This window comes from Pinus tabuliformis, chromosome 5_2 (genome assembly GCF_031772625.1).
Source record: "Pinus tabuliformis cultivar Carrire ecotype Pingquan chromosome 5_2, CPIR1, whole genome shotgun sequence".
NCBI classification, from domain to species: domain Eukaryota; kingdom Viridiplantae; phylum Streptophyta; class Pinopsida; order Pinales; family Pinaceae; genus Pinus; species Pinus tabuliformis.
The window spans coordinates 385,892,816-385,911,910 of record NC_142306.1 but is presented as its reverse complement, the minus strand read 5'-3'; the positions used below and the strand labels follow the sequence as shown (position 1 = coordinate 385,911,910).

General features: G+C 33.8%; 1 pseudogene; it reads left to right on the top strand.

Annotated features, from left to right (window-relative positions):
* Positions 1-8,809: 8,809 nt before the first annotated feature.
* On the top strand, positions 8,810-9,498 carry LOC149159113 (transcription factor MYBS3-like; annotated as a pseudogene).
* The last annotated feature ends 9,597 nt before the right edge of the window (positions 9,499-19,095 follow it).

Below are 19,095 nucleotides of genomic sequence, written 5' to 3'. Positions count from 1 at the left end.
CATTTCATGTGCTAATGCCATGGTTTCTGCAATTCAGAATTATCCCCAACCCCAGCCCAGGCTCTGTGAAGGGATGGCTTTGCTTAGGTAAGATCATGACCAACCTAGTAGGATCTTACAACAAGTCTTACTTCTCTTTTTTCCCACTCTACGAAGGGAAGGAAAAAACAAATCGTCCATAACAAACAAACTTGTACAAATCCCCACCAAATATGAGTGTCTTGAGCCAAGAAGGCGTAACATATTGAAGCCAAAGCTAGGCTATATATAAGTGGCGGGGCAAGGCCAACGAAGGTAATAATTAAGTGAATTGGATTTTAAGAATGCTGATAGATATAACCCCACCTCCAAAATTCTTGCGATTACCATTCCTTTTTCGTGGAGACATCTTTCTCTTTTATTGCTTATATAAATCTCATAATTCCTACCACATTTCTTCATGCATGTCCTACACCAGTGTCGTTCTATTTAGACGTCACCCCATTACATCTCATTAAATATCCCACTATGCTCCTTCGTCACCTTGCATTGTGATTGTGACTCTGGAGATTTTATGGTTTTATTTATAGTCTGCAAGCACCAGGGTTCAAACTTTGTGGCAGAGGCCACCTATCCATGTATTTACTTCCTTGACAGTGAGTTATCCCTATATTTATTTATGTTTCTGAATCTTTCATTTCTGTTATTGATTTTAGCATGGTATTTTACCATTCAACCTTATCCATTCCTGTACTTGTCGACGGAGGAAGCAGATAGAACTAGGGAGAGGGGTTAACAGATTCAGGGCCTCCTGCTTTGCTAGGAAATGACCATTAGCTTGGTTTATAATTTGGAGGTGCTTGGTTTATTAAAAAAAAAGGTAAAACAATCGTCTGGCATTGGGGGCAGGTTGAGGTGGGCACATGGATTGCATTCACGAAAATGTATCCACCCAAACGTTCATTTATTTATTTTTTATTTCAATTATTTATTTATTTATTATTATTATTATTTTTTAAATTTAGCATAATAGCCTTGCATGCATGGCATGTGTCGGTGAGAGTGACTGGACAGATTCCTTCACTCGGGCTTAAGGTAGCTGGAGGTTACTCCCCCCAGTGTGAATCATATATAGTTCAACTGAACTAAATCAAAGGCCACCCTACACACACCAAGGAACAAGCTAAAGGCTTTGAGCTTAGCAGAAGCCAGAATATTCACTTCCAGCTTCCATTTGTACTGTAAATGGTTATTTTAGGGTTTCATAGTAGCATTATCTTTAGTTTTTAATCACTTCTAGACTCAACTATTGAATATTTAAATTTACAGCCATTTGTAGTAGTCTTCTTACCAATTTTGTGATGCAGACTGCATTGAGTATTTTCAATTTTGTAAATAGTTATCCTTGGAATTTATGGTGTCCCAATGGTTTTTAACATTTCTGGGTGCAGGTAAAATACTAGATCAATACAAAATCGATGTGACCTTACCAACTATGTATAATATAGTGGAGCGAGGTGGAAGGTGGGTTCAACTGTTTTACCTTCTAGACATATTCTGCAGCCCTTAATCTTGTGTTTATTGTGCCTAGGTTGTAGTGATGAGCTCATTTGACCTAAAACTGGAATGTGTAGGCCCATTATCATGACCCACATTGGATGCCCTTATGACAAGAAGACAAAAACTATCACTACACTCCAGGATGAATCTGTGGATGTTGTTGTTGCCTATTTGCAACGGAAGCTCCACATCAAATTTGTAGTTCCCTGCTTTAGTACAATGGAGAAAAATGGAATTTTGGATATTGACACCTCCATCAACTGGTTGATCCATGACCTTAAGAGTCGAAATATTGGTGGAATCTACATGCCAAATACTTGGTGGTTTGCAGTGAGTTCTTTAGCATGATTACTGTTTTTTTGGTTCTCCCATCTCAATTTCCTTTCCCCTATATGAAGTAAATTATTAAATTCATGGTTGTGATAATCTGGCCTAGTCATTTATTGAAAAATATTTTTGTCACTAGCACAGTCCTAACTAAACCGATGTTTGATATGTAACTTGATGTTACAAAACTCAAGGTTGCATGTATCAGAGCCTGACTTAGTTGGGCCTGTGCTAGTGTCCATTTTTGTTTTAGCCAATGTATGTTTAGATTCCATGTACTATTATGCATGCCAGGCAATAGAATGTACCTCGCTTATCTGGGTGTAATGAACTGTAAGGTGATCTGAACATGATTATGTCTCGTCACAGGACACCTGAGGCCTCAATTACTAACATTGATTTCACATCTAGGTTTTGTCTACCCTTGTATTAAAAAATATAACGGGGTTGGTAGCATTGACCAGCTACCTAGACTTAATGATTGAATATATGCATCTCTTTATAATTTACAAGTTGAATACATCTTCCTGAAAGTGAATTAAGAATGGGAAATTATTTTCCCTTACATGAAACATGGTAATGAAGACATGAGTAAAGCTCTATAGAATTGTCTTTCTGATTCATGCTATAGCTAATGTGTATATGTGTGCGCATATAATTGAGCTTCCAAATGTCTAGGATAATTACACCTAGTCTTAGTTGGATTTCTTCTCATGTTCATTTTTAATGTGCCTAGTCCACTGTTTTTATTCAATGCGTTGTTTACTCATATGATTGGTATTTTGGATTTTACTAATAGCTGGTCTCATGAAAGAAAATTCTTCAAACCTATCGGGCATATGATGTACCTTGGAGCAGCAGGAACATGGGGCCTTGAAACTTATATTGAGTGGACCTCTATGATTCATCTAGCTCTGTTAAGCAAACCAATGTCTCTGGTATCAAAGATTAGCTGAATATGATTGAATATACCCATTTCTTTTATAACTTTTGAAGCCAGATATCTCTTGCTGATAATAATTTTAGCTCTTCCATGAAACATGAAAGGAAGACAATGGATCAACTGAATATGATTGAATATAATCACTTCCCTTATAACTTATGTATTTGCAATAGAAGCTCCACATCAAATTTGCAGTTTTGTGCTTCAGTACAACAGAGAAAAATAGAATTCTGGATATTGATAGCTCCATCAACTAGCTAATCCATGACCTTAAGAGTCGAAACATTTATGGAATCTACATGCCAAATACTCGGTGGCTTGCAGTGAGTTCTTTAGCAGCCTCCTGGATGCCAAAGATAATCTCTGTGATGGCCTTAACTATTATTGGATGCTCGTTGTAGCTCTCATAGCAGTGCCCCCATCGAGGATCTCTGCAAACCTGCTCTCATCAAACAAGACCTTCCCAGAAGTGAAAACTTGACTCTCATTTTTTAATATACTTCCATCATACACATCCGTGCCAAAGTCTTACAACAACACAAGGAGTAAAGGTGTATTGAATGCTAGTAGATTGAACTTCCATAACTATGGTTGCTCCAATTCTTTTAACCAGATTGGGATCCCAGTATCAATAAAATCTCGGAATAGATTTTTAGAAAGATTTTTTAAAATATTTTGATTTTGAATGTGGTACTCCAAAGTCAGAGTTTCCATGATATATTAAGCATCAACATTTTCACCCTGATTTTTTTATTACCCCAATTCACTTGCTCAATATTTTTCCCATAATCATCCAGATGACCCTATTTACTTTTCAAATAATTACCTCCTAACATTTTTCCAATTATAATAAGATTGGCCCTTGGCACTTTCCAAGTCATAATACGACTAATTATGAAAGGACAATGCCTATAGATATAGGCTCAGGCTCTCTATTTTTTTCCAGAGATTAAGGGTTTTCATGAAATATAACCAACCACTCAACCTACTCATTTGTTTAGACTATTACCCATGATATTTTCTAATTAAAAGGAAATTCTGTGAACAAAAAATGGAGTTGATACTCTACTTGCTTGGTAGCTCCAAGCCCAATATTCTAAACCGATGTTTGATATGTAACTTAATGTTACAAAAATCAAGGTTGCATGTATCACAACTTGACTTAGTTGGGCCTATGCTAGTGTCCATTTTCATTTTAGCCTACATGCATTTAGACTCCATGTACTGTTATGCATGATATGAAACAAAATGTACCTCGCTTATTAGGGCGTAATTAACTATAAGGTGATTTGAACTTGATTATGTCTGGTCACACCACACCTGAGACCACAATTACTTACATTTGACATCTAAGTTTTGTCTACACTTGTATTAAATAATATAATGGGGTTGGTAGCATTGACCAGTTATCTAGACTTAATGATTGAATATAGGAATCTCTTTATAATTTATAAGTTGAATACATCTTCGTGAAATTCCATTAAGAATGGGCAATTCATATCCCTTACATGAAACATGGTAATGAAGACAAGAGTAAAGCTCTATAGAATTGTATTTCAGATTCATGTTATAGCTAATGTGTATATGTGTGTGCATATACTTGAGCTTCCAAATGTCCAGGAGAATTAGACCTAATATTAGTTGGATTTCTTCTAGTGTCCAGTTTCAATGTGCCCAGTCCATTATTTTTATTCAATGCCTTGTTTAATCATATGATTGGCATTCTGGGTTTTATTAATAGCTAGTCTCCTGAAGACAAATTCTTCAAAAATTTGGGGCATATGATGTACCTTGCAGGAAAATGAACCTGGGGGTCTTGAAACTTATATTTTGTGGACCTCTATGTTTTATCTAGCTCTATTAAGAAAACCAATGTGTCTGGTATCAAAGATCAGTTGAATATGATCGAATATAGCCATTTCCTTTATAACTTCTGAATCCAAATATCTCTTGCTGATAATAATTTTAGCTCTTCCATGAAACATGAGATGGAGACAAAGGATCAACTGAATATGATTGAATATATTCATTTCCTTTATAACTTCTTTATGTACAACAAAAGCTCCACATCAAATTTGCAGTTCCCTGCTTCAGCATAATGGAGAAAAATGGAATTCTGGATATTGACACCTCTATCAACTCGCTGATCCATGACCTTAAGAGTCAAAAGATTTGTGGAATATACATGCCAAATACTTGGTGGTTTCCAGTGAGTTCTTTAGGAGCCACCTGTAGGCCAAATATAATCTTTGTCATGGCCTTGATTATTGTTGAACGCTCGTTGTATCTCTCATAGCAGTGCCCCCATCGAGGATCTCTGCAAACCTGCTCCCATCAAACAAGACATTGTCAGAAGTGAAAAATTGACTCTAATTTTTTAATATACTTCCATCATGAACATTTGTGCCAGAGTCTTACAGCAACACAAGGAGAAAAGGTGTACTAAATTCTAGTAGATTGAACTTCCAAAAATGTGGTTGCTCCAACTCTTTTAACTAGATTGGGATCCATGTATCAATAAAATATTGGAATGGATTGTTAGGCAAACTTTTTAAAAGATTTTGATTTTGAACGTGGTACTCAAAGATCAGAGTTGCCATGATATATTAAGCATCAACATTTTCACCCCGATTCTGTTATTATCCCAATTCACTTACTCAATATTTTTCCCATAATCATCAAGATGACCCTAGTTACTTTTCAAATTGTTGCCTCCTAACATTTTTCCCATTGCAATCAGAGTGGCCCTTGGCACTTTCTAAATCATAATACTACTTATGATGAAAAAATAATGCCTACAGATATAGGCTCAGGCTCTCTAGTATTTTCCAGAGATTAAGGGTTTTCATGAAATATAACCGACCACTCAACCTACTCATTTGTTTAAATTATTAGCCATGATATTTTCTAGTTGCAAGGAAATGCTGTGAACAAAAAATGGAGTTGATACTCTACTTGCCTGGTAGCTCCAAGCCCAATATTGTGAGGGAAGATGGTAGCCCCATACACATTGTTGTGGCCATGAACAACATCAATCCCATATATCATAGGAATTTGAAGCCTAGTGGCCATGGCACCCTTCTGGAGACCATCTACCATGTTCATCCATGTGGTCGGAGATGCTTGAGGTGCAGGTGCACTACATCCTCCACTCAACACACTCCCTGCATTACAAAAATACCATCAAACCATCAACAACAGACCATCTTAACCATTTGAGTTGTTATCCTAAATTTTAGATCTGTATCCCTAGATCTACATATAGTATGGAAAGAAAGAAAAGAAAGAGTTTTGAGATGAAAGAAACAATGTGTGTTTGTTATCAATATAGTAATTTGTCATAACATTTGGAGTGGAAACTGATCTTTCAATCTAGGCCATCTGTCCGATCTTCTCTTCTAGAGTCATCCATGCCAACAAGTCGTCCACGCGAGTAGAGATGGGTTGAGATGGGTCCTTGTACAGAATATACTCGGCGGATTTTGCACATTTGTAGAAAGCCACAAGAAAGAGAACCAAACACCATCTTCAATCCATTCTACTTTCCAGACAAAAGAGAGTTATACAGTCCACTACACTGTCCCCAGTTGAGCTGAGGCGAAGTCTTATGTACCTTTAATAGTTAATCTGTCTGTTTTTGTTAAATTTTAACAAAGTATGGTGAACATTTTATGGTAATTACATTTTGACAATGCATCAAGAACTAATCACTATCTCCCATTTTCTATTTTTTATTTAGAGAAGTGTACATATTACTATTGATATCGTAAAGATATCAGGATATTCTTACAGTTCTCGAGTTGTTGTTCATCTTTTGATATTTACGTGTCTTCTCCTTACCCTGCTTCTTGAGCACCACATCTCTTCACCATCATCTCTTTGCTGCAATTAGATTACATATGATTATTAGGATCATTCATAATCTGCTTGTCTGTTTCATGTTTCCTATACCTGTTATGGTCACTTTTAGGTATTCCATAACCAACTCCATAAGCCAAGAGTTCCTATGGATCTCTCCTATGGTTCCAACATGTTCAACTGGAAACCATTAAGGCATTACATGCATCCTGGCATGTTACACCAGCTGCCATTTTTCCAATCCTTCAGTGATCTTATGGGAAACCCTTCACACATATCCAATCCACACAATTGATTCTTTTATTACATTAGTCATCATCACTGTTACCTGGACATGTATATCAAAGAAATTCAATAAATGAGAGCCCTTCTAGTTCATTGTTGCAATCCTCAATGCAGTGCATCTATTATGGCATGATATACCAGTCACTGCTTGGTCCAAATTACTCACTGTAATCGACCCAAAGGTCCAGGCTTGTAGTATTTAGCCTTCTTGATTCCAAGCACTAAGCCTTCCTGTTCTCATAACAATCAAGATATAATGAGCTGTAATATCCTAACTCATAAAGACTATCCTCATTTATCATATGACTCTTAACCACTCTTAATTATGTTTATAATTATATTTAGCCAATGTATGTTTAGATTCCATGAGTTGTTATGCATGCCAGGTAATAGAATGTACCTAGATTATCTGGGTGTAATGAACTGTAAGGTGATCTGAACTTGATTATGTCTAGTCACAGGAAGACATTCTCTAAAAGTTTGGGACTTGCGATCTATGACCCAAAGCCTTTATGAAACACGATAATGAAGACATGAGTAAAGCTCTATAAAATTGTCTTTCAGATTCATGCTATGGCTAACCTGTATTTTTGTCTGCATATACTTGAGGTTCCAAATGTGCATGAGCATTAGACCTAGTCTTAGTTGGATTTTTTCTAGTGTCCATTTTCAATGTGCCCAGACCACTATTTTTATTCAATGCATTGTTTACTCATATGACTTGCGTTATGGGTTTTACTAATAGTTGGTCTCCTGAAAACAAATTATTCAAAAATATGGGGCATATGATGTACCTTGGAGGAACAAGAACCTGGGGGCCTTGAAACTTATATTGAGTGGACCTCTATGTTTCATCTAGCTCTATTAAGCAAACCAATGTGTCTAGTATCAAAGATCAACTGAATATGATTGAATATAGCCATTTCATTTATAACTTCTAAAGCCAAATATATCTCACTCATAATAATTTTAGCTCTTCCATGAAACATGAGAGGAAGACAAAGGATCAACTGAATATGATTGAATATAGTCATTTCCTTTATAACTTCTATAGCCAATCATCTTTTCTTGATAATAGTTTTAGCTCTTCCATGAAACAGGGGGAGGAATACAAAGGAGAGAAGCTTAACAGATTTGTAATTCATCTATTTTCCCTAGTTGATGTATATGTTAATGATCCATTTGGCTCATAACAACCTCATGGTTCCACATACCATATTGCGAAATACCTTCCCTCATATGCAGGACTATGCACAGTATGACAGTATGTGATGGTATAGTCGGTAGCAATTACATTTGGATAAATAATGGTTTTTGTTTGATCTCTACCATAGTAGAGGGTTCCAAGAAGTTTGAACTTTGCACCTTTGCCCAATTAGGTATGTGATTTTATAGGAGGTTCTAAATTGTTTGGTTCTTTGTGGGATTGTTCTCATAAATTATTGAGTATTTTAAATTTGTAGAGTGCTTTGGTTTCTGTTCCTTCAATTTTTTGAGTTCCCTGTCTTTGTTTTTTTGGATAATTAATGGTTTTTGTTTGATCTCTACCATAGTAGAGGGTTCCAAGAAATTTGAGCTTTGCACCTCTGCCCCATTCTGACAAAGGGAGGGTTCCATGATATTTCAACCATGCACCTTTACCTTGGAAGATCAATGTTTTTCCCTATTGGCCATCCTTTAAACCTAGAACGGGCTTGAGTTGTTGCTCCACTCGTTTTCAAAGATTTTTGTACCGGAATTTTTTTATTATCAGCAAATAGTCTGAGTTAAACAAAATTCTTGCACTATCTTCTTTCTTGCGAGCTTAAGAAGTTTGAGTTGTGAATTTTTCTAGATTTTCCTTGAAATCAATCAATCTCATGGGTTCCATGGATTGAAGAGGAACACTACATGTTTCTTATTGGCCTTCAAAAGCTTGGAAAGGGTGATTGGAGAGGTATATCAAGAAACTTTGTGCTGACAACAACTCCTACTCAGGTTGCTAGTCATGAACAAAATTACTTTATCAGGTAGAGTAATCTAACCAGATGGAAACAACATTCTAGCCTATTTGATATCATTGTTGAACCTATCAGTAGTCCATTACTTTCACCTGCCTTTCCTGTATTTCTATCACAGTCGGCTTCTGATCAAGAAGAAGCCGAATGTGGTGATAATTCTACAAATTATATAGATGTAGAAACTCTTCTTCCTCAGGTTGATGGAACAACTTCTACTAATCTGACAGTGTTCCCAGGTTTTGTTACCCCTTATGTACCATACGGGTTCCCCATATGGCACACTTTTAGACCAAAAATATCACAAAACTCCAATGTTTATAAGCCAATAGTTGTAATGCCAACTGCTCCAATAAAAATGGACGAATACACAACATTATCCCAGTCAAGCCTCAGCGGTGTTGTAGTGGATTCTACAATGAAACGCTCATAATTGTCACTCAAATTACATGGAAGACCCCCCCTAGACAATCAACTTTTCAGCCCAAACCATCTCTCAATGAAAGCAATAGTTTGAGTTCTAGTAGAAATGTCATCAGTGTAGTCTGAATTGCAAGGAAAAGTAGGTCAAATGCAGCTAAGTCTTTGTAGATAGAGATGGAGATTGAGTTCCACCCGTAGAAGCAAAGGCAAAGGTAGCAGAAGCAGAGATAGCAGCATAACAACCAACAATTTCAGTAGCAACAGAGAAAGCAGCACAACAGATAGAAGCAAAAGTGTGGAAATAAATAAGGATAGCAAGAGTAAGGGTTTCATACCCAGTTCCAGTAGTTCCATACCAAGTCTATCTCTAACATTGATCTTTAGTATGTTAAATGAGGCAACAATCTATAATTGAGTTCTTAGCCTTGACATGTTGAGGGTACAAATCACCACAAGAGCTGAAAGCAAAGCATCTCTTTGAAATGCTTATGTTAATCACTGACTGGATTTTTTGTTTTTAGTGGGAAAGTTCCTCTTCAAGATTAGAGATACATGCTCCTTTACTTGCAACTGAAACAAGTTTGTTTCTCTAATGCTACCACTTAAGAGTTATGTTCTTGTGGCTTCAGCTTATGCCGATAGTCTCCAAGTTGTTCAAGTTCCTGCAATGTGATTTCAAACTGTTGTATATGCTCTTGATTGATTGCTAGAGCTTTTGATGTCATCTCTTTGAAATCCTTAAGTTTTGGATGGTTCAAAGGTTTCCTTTGTCCACTGCTTTCTTCTGAGATAAACTTTTTGAGTCTAGATTTGTTTTCTTGCAGCTGGATAGTATCAGCATCTAGTATATGCTACTGGTTCAACATGTGCAGCTTGAACCAACAACAACTTCGGGCAGGTAATAACTGCCGCACAGACCCCCTTGTTTAATCTTGCAATAATTTTTGATGAATTAATTATTTTTATGCTTATTCTAGGTTGATTTTATGTATACTTCCCCGTGATATCCTCACCTTCAACTTTCTTTAGTTGTTGTAGAATTTTCCAAACTACCTTCAAGCTTTTTCCTAGGCATATATGTAGGATATATTTTGTACCACTCATATTGTATGAGAATTACTCGATGTCGAAGACCCTGCATCCCCTCTCTTGGCATGTCTCTTGATGTCTTGATGCTTGCCAAATTATTATTTTATTTACTAGTGCTAGATTGCTGGCACATGGTTGATAGATTTTGTTATCATTCAACTTTTATGAGAATTGTTCAATGTTGAAGACCCCTGCAAACCTCCTTTGGTTCCATTTCTTGATGCCTTGCCACTTGACAAATAATAGGTTATCACTAGCGCTAGTTTGTAGCGTGTATCCACTCATACAAGGTTTATAGTGTATGTTGATTACCACTATCAACTCTACACAAATTTAATTTTTCTAAAAAATTAATTCTGAAGTATATAAAGTGTTGAAATTCCACAGCTTTCACAAAATATAAAATTAAAATTAAAATTATAGCATGCTATAAAATTAAATTATTCTAGTTTCAGGTCTCATAAATCAATATATATCATTGGTAATTAAATCTACTAACTATATATGTTACAAGAATTAAAAAATATTTAAAATAAAAATTTAAATGCAATTTCTAGAATATGAAATAAAGAAAACAATTGCTAGAAAAAGAAATTTATTGCTTTTATTTTTGAATAGATGAGGGAGATATACTATTTCTTAGGTTATCTTTGGGCTCTTGGAACAATTTATGATTCTTGAGGAGGAGTTAGCATAAACTATTTTCAATGATATTTATTATCCATCAAGTTTTATGATAGTCTTTTTTCATGGACTAAAGTGTTTTCCTACAGATTCCTATAGCAATTTTATATGGGTGAAAACTATAACTAGAAATTTTGCAAGGAAATGACCCTAAAGGTATCAATTATCAAACATAGGTGTTGTTTTCCTAATTATCACTATTATCAAACATAGGTATTGTTTTCCTAATTATCACCAGATCTAGTTACTACTACTTGAAGGAACTAGATGAAAAATGTCTAAAGCAAAACAAAAAAAAAGAACATGGAATAAAGTTCACAACTAGATTAAACCCACATTTGAAGTTGTTTCTTACTTAGATAGTCTTAGTTCAATCCGCTTGGTTGGATTACAAAAGATCCAATCTACAGAAAAATTCGCACACAATAACCTTATATGACATGAAAAATGAAAAATGAAAAATGAAAAATGTATATATACATCAATGTAACTCCAAACCATTAGACATCAAATATGAAAACATAGCTAATATATAGTGTGCAAAGAATATTTTCCTATCTTATTTATATTTTTATTTTAGCATGATATTTTCCTATCTTATTTATATTTTTATTTTCATTACAAATTAAAATGAGCTTACTAGGACTAGTCTAGTATTTTGGTTTAGTATCTCTCGAGTTTGATTTGGTTCATGCCAATTGGTTCCAATAACACTAGTACGGCCAAAAGAATGCTTTTGATACTATGACTCCCTTTAATTCCTTGAATACCTTTGATACTATAAACTTACCAGGAGAATTTTGATGATCCTATCTTTATTTATGGTAATAATGAATTTCAAACTTATGAGTTGTGCACATCAGAGTGATTGATAAATGACATTATCATTTTGATAATTTTATCAAAATATCAATGTTTCAATGAGTTATAAGCATTTGTGTAAATGTAAGTGTAGACATATTTTATTAACAGGCTTGTGGTTTAAGAGGCAAGGCAATGGTGTGTCAAGCCAACCACCAAGGTTTCATTTTTGAGGAGGAAGGAATAGTTCTTGGTGCTAAGTGCAAGACGTGGGTAATTTTGAAGGAAGGCTCTCCCCCCTTCCCCTATTGTATCAGCTTTACTAAGCAATATTTCTCTTGATTATTTATTTTCTAGTTTATTGTTGTTTTGTTCATGAAAATATATTCTTGCATTTCCTAATGAATTTGAGTTGATTCTATGCTTTTAGACTTTGAGGGAAGCACTTAGAAAAAGAACTCTATGATTTCTACATCGGAAATTTTCTTCATAAAAATTGATTTCCTTCTTTTTTACTTGTAACATATCAAAACGTTATTTTAACTTTGTGTTTGAGATACCTGTGAGAATAGTGTTATGTGAAAGATGATATTTTTTGTTTGTTTTTTTTTCTTCACATACTCACTATCTATATGAAGGACATTATTATTCATGTTCTTCAATATATCATTTGTCATTAGAGAGCATGTCTTTCTTTAGAAATGGAACAATTTAATTTTATGATGAAAACATTTGGTTCTCTCTTTCTTGAATAAGTTTCTATATTTAACTTTGATGTGTGTGTTCTTAATATGTTATTCTTACTTAAGATCAATGTTTCCCATTTAACTACATTATTTTTTCCTCTTGTTCATTCCATGCAAGGAATTCCATTTTCAAATTTTCTTACAAACTCTTCTTCACCTTCTTTGTCGCAGATCCAGGTACTCATGATTTCCATATTGGAAAAAAATAAAGGAATCTACATGCTATATAGAAAATTTAGTAGTCTTCTTTAATGATACATGGTGATTGAATATTCGTAATATTTCATGCTTTTTGCATTGCAAAGAAGCGCTGCATTGGAAAATTTTCCTATTCACTCATTGGACTTTGTGGTAATGAAAATATATTTTGTGTTAAATGAGTCCAATGTATGATAAATTGATCTAAAATTATCTAGATTCCATTTCTATATACTTCAACATTTATTCTATTATCCAAGATATTTTCTATTTGACTCATTTTTTATTCTCCTTCCCCCAACTAAAAAATGAAAAGGAATTGTAAATCACTTCTAACATTTTTTGAGTCGCCAACATGATTACACTGTTCAATCACTTCATACTGAACTATCTTCTGAGTACCTTGAAAATATTCACCAAGAAATTATGTTCGAATGTACTTTCAAGGATTGTCTACACGTTCTTATGTTTGTGCTTTTTCGACAATTATCTTGTGAAGATATGGGTTTTCCATCAAACGGTTCTCTACTTGTTTTTTGTTTCAATCAATGTTTGGAAATCCATAAATGGTCAACCATATCTCTACATCAATCAAGACATACATGGATATCGATTTATATTCTACTACATAACTGTAACCATATATGAGGCCATTTTGAACGACTTATGTTGTATCCCACAAAGGAAATTCTACCTCCAATTCCAAATTAACTGCTCCATGAATTTCTCCTTTCCAATTACCATCTAACATGTTTTCCATTAAGTAAACGCTATTAGAATAGGGGTCCTTAATGTATCATCACATTGCCATGGCTCACTGTTCACGTCTATTTGTACGATTGCACCATGATTTCATATGTTTTCTATTTGAATAACAATCACCCAAACTTTTTAAAGCTTCTACATTCACAATGATATCAGATGTACTAGATGCTTGGAAAACACCTTCATGCCAAAATAATTGAGCAAGAAAAATGTATCAAATATTGGCAAGGTTATACTATTAACTTGTCAATGCCATATGTAAATGGACATATAGATAGAAAATATCTCCTGATCCAATGGATATGTGAAATACCTGTAGTTAATATATACATTTCGAGTGCATAAATGAGAGATATTTATCTGAGATTCGATTCATTAGATGCTTCAACTAAAATCATGTACCTTATGTATATGTGAGTGTCCACATAACATGCATATTTTCATGTGTTTTTACAAATTAATAGTGTCAACAATGTAAACCATAATGAAAATGTACAAATAATGCTTCAATCGATTTTAGAAAGAAAAAAAATTGCAATGCGATGTGAGTTGTTCATTTGAAACATTTTGGTGATAGAGAATCTAATGTTGCTACATATTGTTACTAGGTAGACAATCACTCAATTGATAATAAAATGTCAATATAGTGAAATTTGTTAAAGTTCGTAAGCACTACACACTACCAAACAAGACTCCCATTTCTCATGATTTAGCCAACAACACAACAAAGTAATATTTGTTTCCTTTTCTGATAAATCCAACAAGTAATGTAGTCACTTGCATCAATTAAAACATGTTATACAAACACAGGGTTCCATGTTATAATAAGAAAAAGAAAATACATATACAATCAATTAAAGCAATCAAGACATATTTGCAATCAATCCAAGACATGCCTACACTTGCATGCTACATTTGGGACATATTGCATTTTGAAAAATATACGTGACTCATCAATAATATCACATTGTCACAACTACAACAGAAGTTGAACCCATTAAAATAAACAAATAAATTTCTATATCTTGCAATACTAGAGTACTCAATGAAAATTTTCCAACATTTGCATCACCCTTACATATTATTTGAAACAAAAAAATTATTTCTATTACAAATTTAACACCTTCAGAGAGGAGATTAGTGGCACAAAGAATGGCCATTGAAAAAATAGGGAAACTTGGCTCCAAGGAATCAAAAATTTGATTAACAATGACAATTATAAATTTTCCTTCTAGTTTAGACAAATATTAAAAAACATTTCCTAGAAATATTGATGAATGCATCGCAAATGCAACTATGCTAAGATAAAAATGGAGTACAAGAATGATTATTTGTTTGGAGACATTCAAACAAAAAAGTGATAACTGCTTTGAATGACTTACGTAACACCACTTTCCACAAAAATAAACAAATAGTAATCAACAATGAATGGAAAAAACATTTTTGTCAAAGTAAATAAAGCCATGACAACAATATTCCTGTAATAGATTGGCTAGATTTTCCAAATGTGAACAATGATCTAGAGATAAAATTAAAAAAAATTGTACATTTCTACTTAGAGGCACATTTAATCCATGATCTTGGTGCAACAATAATACAGATCATGCCTTATGAAGGATTCGATCCATTCGGTATTTTCAAGGACAAGTTCTCTGAAGACCTTAAATTCTTCACACTACTTTATGGCCCTAGTCAACTTGTTGATGTCACGAATCACTTCTATTATCAATAGACTACACAATGGAAACTATTGCATATGTTTAGAAATTTCTTATCACGTATTATGAATATATTTTTTAAAGAAATTAGTATATTGATAGGCTAGGTTTCAAACTCGACATGCATTTCCATTCGCAAAGCTCTGGAGCTTGAAGGGAAAAACCACTTACTAAAGACGTCAAAAACCAAAACAATCTTTGGAAAATACTGCAGCCATTGACTTCATATCGAGGTTCGAAGAAAATTCACACATCTCCTAACTAAATTGAAAGAATATGAAAATACATCTTTGCAATGATATGACAACTTGGTCCAACAACATTTTATGTCACATTCCCTAGTGTTGAGCATCTCTAGGATCCTTTGGTAGATGAATTAAAAAAATAAATATCTATCTCTAAAGCAAGTCACATTAACTAACACTATCATGAATTAATTGATAGATTGATTAGACATCAACCATTCATTTGTTGTCAATGTAATATGCATAAAATATCAGAACTACATACTTTGACTGCAAAAAATAATGAACTATTTGGATAGCTGCAAGATTATTTTTTCATGAGAGAGTTCCAAAGTAGAGGAATAGAACATGATCGGCAATTACTTTGGACTCAAAATGAAGAAATATAGCAACATTCTCATGATACAAATGTTATTTTTCTTCTAATTCAACAATTCTTCCAAATGAAATGATTCAAATTTAGACTTATCATCACACAAAAAATTGCAAAAAAAAATATACATTATGATTGTAAATTTGATTTTTCTTTCTGACCAATTTATCAGACTTGTATCTTGCAACCTTTTTGCAATAATGAAAATGAAAAACAAATTTCCCCTCTCTTACAAAACAAAACCTATTAAAAAATCATAACTTTTGATATTGTCCTAACTAACCTTGGGATTACAAAAAAATGATATATATTTATCATTCACTCTTGTATTGCTTGACTTATCATATTATTGAAAATAAATCTATGTGATGTGTGGATAAATTCATTTGCAAAAAAAAAAATCCTACTATTGTGGCAAGAAAACAAATATGCTCAATCCATTTTAGATTTCTATGTTGCAACAACATATTGTAGCTCTTATATGATAAATATGGACCAAACAATGATATTTTCTTTCAAAACAATTCAATAAAATTTCATATCCAATGATGACAACATAATTAGATCTATTTGTAAGCCTAGAAGCACACTTCTAAATATGAAATACATTTGAATTATATAGGAAACTCAGATTATTCTTCCATTGTCTTTATACTCATCCTCTAGAAAGACAATTTTCATTAACATTGCTCAAGCTATAAACTAAACATATGTTCTTAAAATGTTAGAAAATAAGAAAGGAAGACACATTTTTTTATGCTTATAATTACCTGTGATATATTTATGTTCTTATAAACTTTCTTAGGTTCTTCTTTTATCTTTGTTTCATCATAAAATTATCAAAATAAAAAAATGAAGATCAAGACACTAGATGTAGGAATTCTTCTAACGTTAAAACCCCTGTATAGGGGAAAACCCATTCGAAATCTTCCACTAGAAAGTTCAAGTTGAAAGAGACAAAGATCTAGACCAAAATACCTTCTTCAACCTTCCAATTTAATTTAGGAAATTTTAGTAGCGTCTTCTTGTCCAACAACTCCAGCCTAGCAACAACCCAGAATTTCAGCCCATAGCAAACTCAAAATTTCATCTAATCTATATTTATGTAACATTTTATGTAACGCCTCCCTTCCACTAGCTCAATGACTTTAGACATGGGAGAAAGAGATAGATAATTTCAACTTCTTGTGCTTGATAGAGACATCCTTCTCCTTCGCTATCCCTTTCCACCTTCTTCCTTAAGTTCAACACCTTTACTACCCCAAGTAACTACAGATCAAACTTAGTTAGAGATTTTACCAAATGAGGCCAATTTATCCCCTCAGTTAGAACAACCTTTCTAGTTTGAGGCAGACTTGGTGGAGAGACCTCATTGACATATTTTACATTAAAATAATTTTTTTTCTTGAAAATTGAAGCCCAACAAGGGTATTTTACATTATGACATGGATAAGGACACATGTCCTGAATCCTGGAATCCTTCAATGGAGACTTTAACCAAAAAATCTTGAGTCAAGCATTAAAACCATCCATTAATAAGTCAATTTATTTAATAATAAAATTTATTTTTCTTTCTTTTGAAAAGTACATCACATCATGTCTCAAATACATTTATGCAAACTGAAACTAGTTACAGTCGGTCTTCAACACTCCCTCTTAACTAGGCGGTATTCATAATTACATACATATAGAGGTATATGGAAGATCTCAAAATTATATGCTCTCTTAATAGTCATAGCACAAGAAATGCTACAGATTAGATACCTAACTAGGGTACTCTAATTGGGTGGGACTAAGATGGATTTAATTTTTAGCCACTATAGGTACCATAAGGATTTTAAGCTTTGTCGCCAACCCAGGAATATAGGTCCATATACAAGATTGAATATCCATCACCATTGCAACCCTACCTACTTCAAGATCTAGACATCAACACATAGGTCGACTATATGTATGCTCAAGCATCTTTCCATAGTATGCTTCGTCACTCATAATCAATTAAATCATATATATCGACCAATCCAAGCATGCTTGAAATGTTCAATCTTTTATGGAGAGATCATGCACAATCACAACCCAAATTAGTAATAAACTTTCAAATGTATATATACGAGTAAACAAAAACCTTCAGGGTCCTCAATCATTCTAACATTGGTTATAACATCTTCAATATTATCGTAGTTTTTCCTTTTATCAACACCAAATACAGTCTGAGTGCTTCTCAAGCCTTTTGTTTATAACTTCATGAATTATGGGAATTCATCTTGAAGTACTTCCATTCATTAAGTTTCATACATACTTAAAGGTATTCACTACTATTTTCATAATACTCCCTCCCTCTCAAGTCGGGAGATATATCCTTTATTCTATCCAGGCTCCCTCTGAACTTTTGGGAGATCAACACCTTCATAACATTGGAGGAACTTCATCCTTTATACCATACACCTAGGATAACATATTGTAATATGTACCTTAATTACATGGCTTCTGAGAGATTTTTTCCTTTTCAATAGAGTAATAAAAATTTTGCTATTCTTCTCTTAAATAATGTGGAATGACATAAGGCTTATGTCTACCTTTTCACACATAGCCATTAAGTTATATTTTTGATTGAGTTTAAAATGCATGGTTCAATAGTATGGCACCTTGGTGAAGATCCTTCCCTTCCCAATTATCTGTGTGGGAATTTATGGTTCATTTACCAACCCCCATCAATATCATACGTAGCTAAGGTTGAATTTTGAAGTATTAACACTATAATTATATCTTAAACATTAAAATCCATGGTGTTAGGGCACAACCATACCTTAACTATGTTAACTACGTGTCTAGGGTGAGAAGGCTAACTATGTGTTAAACATGGTGGTATTACCTCCAAACTCCTGCACTCTCCTACTTACACCTATTCCTTCACATGGATAACACACCATTCATGTCCTTCCTCAATACTTGAGGGACTAGTAATCAATGGTGGGGATTTATGCATGTTTAATATATGGAGATCATGTGTTTGTATTAACCCTAGCCCCATCGTATTCCTTTCAAATTGTAATCCTTTCACTGCAATGAATGGAGTTCTATGATGGTGATACCTAAATCTATCC